Below are 3,183 nucleotides of genomic sequence, written 5' to 3'. Positions count from 1 at the left end.
ATATAGACAACTTTAGTGCTATATCATGTATAAAACAACAACAAATACATGTACTAGCATTTCCTTCCTTTGTTACCTAACTTATGCCTATCTTTAGCCAGTCATATACTATTCCCCATCTTCCCCAAAAAGTCTCTTCTGGTTTATTTTTCAAGAACATATTCAGCTTATCCATCTCTGCTACTTCTAGAACTTTATATTTCAATTCTCTTATAGATGGTAAACTCTCTGATTTCCATCTCTTTGCTATGAGGATTCTGGCTGCTGTTAAAATGTATATTATTATATGCACATGATCTTTGATTGTGTCCGGTAGCATATTTAATAGATACACTTCCGGCATCAAAGGAATATTTATTTTTAGTTCCCTTGAAAAAATTTTATGATTTTTTTCCCAAAACTTTCGGACTTTGACACATTCCCACCATACGTGAAGATATGACCCTGTGTTCTTTTTACATCTCCAACATATCTTAGATGAGCTTGGATAACACCTTGCAATTTTTACCGGTGTCCAATGCCATCTATCATTTTGTAAATATTTTCCTTATAGGGAGTTGCTCTTAAGTATTTTATCGTTTTCCAAGTTGTTGCCCATTTTCCTGTTTCAATTGCATACCCAACCACTTTTTCCCATGCAGACATATATGTTTTCACTGTTTCTTCTTGGTACTGATCCTCCATCATTTTTTTATAGAATTTCTGTATTAATTTGTCACTTGACGAAAGCCATATTTTGTCGATCTCATTTAGACTAGTGTAAAATCCTCTTTGATTATCTTCCTTATACCTTACTTTTACTATATTTTTTTCCCACCAGGATAGAGTTATGTTTTGCTGTTCTAATAGATCATCTGATTTCAATTCTCTTTTTTCATTTAACAGCTTACTATAACTATATTTCATTTCCTCTGTTATAACTGATGGTTTCACAAAAGCTTCTATTGGCGATACCCACAGGGGCACTTTGACATAGTTTTTATCTTTAACTATATTCCAGACTTTTATAAGTGAACTTCTAATGCTAGTCTACTGAGCACAAAGCTTTCCTGGGCTTTATACTTAACTTGTACAGAGAAATGTTTACACATTTAACACTTCCTATCCAGGCTTAATGCAACCTGTTGAAAGTTCAGGTGCTATTGAAATCAGCTACTTGTCCTGTTCTCCTACAACTAAGATCCTTTGACTTGAAGCCAATGCACTTCTGATGGTTATTTAAAACATAAATGGCATAAACTCAACACGTGACATAATTGTAACACAGAAGTTTGGTCTTTTTTGAATAAAATGACTGCATGTAAATTAACAACATAATTTCCTGCTGCTGAATAATTTTTCTGCCTCACATTATTTTACTGCTACTGGAATATGTTTTTGCCTTTATTTTTAAGACCTTTAAGTGCTGCCTGTCTAGAATCGTCTTTTAACTTCCTTTGACGTAATTCATTTTATGAACCACAAAGCTGCAAGATGTTGCATTTTTGTGAGCTTTTGAAATGGTCATGATATAAATGTGTCATGGGGACATACAAAATGTTAAATTCCTTAATGATCAAAATATACTTATTTTGTGCAGGACACTGTCAGAAATGAAGAGCAAACATCAGTCTTATCCTTAATAAGTGTGTGAGTCTGTGTTAATATTTGTTGTTATCCTCAGGCAAATCTATTTTAATTATTTCTCAAGTAGTCATACAAGTTTAATGTGTTAACATTCATATGCCCAGCTGTAATTCTTGCTAACTTTTGAAGTCTTGTCATATATTTAAACATTTCAGGTCCTCTGCTAGCATTCAGATTTTAGCAGTTTTATTTAAATTTGTAACCTGTTCTTTCTTACGGTTACAATACTTACAGATGCATACAGAGAATACAGAAATCATTGTTTAGCAACAAGGTTCAAAAGTAAATGGAGGTTGTGGACAAATAGTATATTAGTCTCGTTTTCCCGCTTTTTCCCTCTTAGATAGGTTTTTTTGTTTTGCCGTAGTAGTGGTTCATGCCACATAGGTTCCTTCAAGTTTTTTTCCTAGCAGTGATGTAGGCAAGGTAACACTTTCTAATAATTACTTATGGAAGAAAGGAATTCTATGGAACATTTGATCAACCGGCTGTTTCAGCTTCAATACTAAAGAACCTGCTCGTGCTACTTCTCCTTACCCAGTTTCTGGTATCTTGGACATTCGCTTGTTGTCCATCCATTCCTTCATCTTTTCCTTCCCAGTCTGCCTGCTTAGTGTCATGCTTCATTTCATGTCATCTCAATAAGTTCCATAGCTTTTTCAGCTTATGCTTTATCTACCATTGGGCCGTGGTGAATAAAAATCCAGTCCTGTCTTGGAGCTGCACCATTGTGTGCATTATCAAAATTTCAAGACTGCAATAAAAAAGCCCAACACTATGCCCGGGATTATTAGGAAGGGAACTGAAAACAAATTAGCCAATATCATAATGCCCCTGTATAATTTGATGATGCGACCTCATTTGGAGTACTGTGTACAGTTCTGGTCTCCACACCCCAAAAAGGGTATTATAGCATTGGGAAAAGTGCAGAAAAGGGCAACTAGAGTGATCAAAGGGTTGGAACACTTTCCCTATGAAGAAAGGTTAAAGCGCTTGGGGCTCTTTAGCTTGGAGAAATGATGGCTGAGGGGTGACATGATCAAGGTTTATAAGATTATGCATGGGATAGAGCAGGTAGAGAAAGAAGTACTCGTGGGCACTCAATGAAATTGCTGAGCAGTCAGGTTAGAACAGATAAAAGGAAGTACTTCTTCACCCAAAGAGTGATTAACACATGGAATTCACTGCCACAGGAGGTGGTGGTGGCGGCTACAAGCATGGACAGCTTCAAGAGGAATAAATATATGGAGCAGAGGTCCATCAGTGGCTATTAGCCACAAGGTAGGAACTCTCAGCCTGGGGCAAGTGATGCACTGTATTCTTGGTGCTTGGGGGGACAACAGTGGAGGGGCTTCTAGTGTCCTGGCCTCACTGGTGGACCTCCTGATGGCACCTGGTATTTTTGGCCACTGTGTGACTTAGAGTGTTGGACTGGATGGGCCATTGGCCTAATCAGGGGTCGTTTCGTAGAAAAAGAGCTAGGGGAACTCATTAGCATATGCCACACCCCCTGACATCACCGGAAGTGTGTCATAAGGCCACACCCCCTGACATCAC

At 37.5% G+C, this 3,183-nt stretch overlaps 1 protein-coding gene across 1 annotated transcript in view; it reads left to right on the top strand.

The window, feature by feature from the left end:
- The window catches only part of GPHN (gephyrin), a 406,541-nt gene that overhangs the window by 261,660 nt on the left and 141,698 nt on the right, over window positions 1-3,183 (top strand). The window lies entirely within an intron of this gene.

This window comes from Gekko japonicus, unplaced genomic scaffold (genome assembly GCF_001447785.1).
Source record: "Gekko japonicus isolate JY-2015 unplaced genomic scaffold, Gekko_japonicus_V1.1 scaffold32, whole genome shotgun sequence".
NCBI lineage: Eukaryota > Metazoa > Chordata > Lepidosauria > Squamata > Gekkonidae > Gekko > Gekko japonicus.
This window is presented reverse-complemented; position numbering and strand designations above follow the sequence as displayed.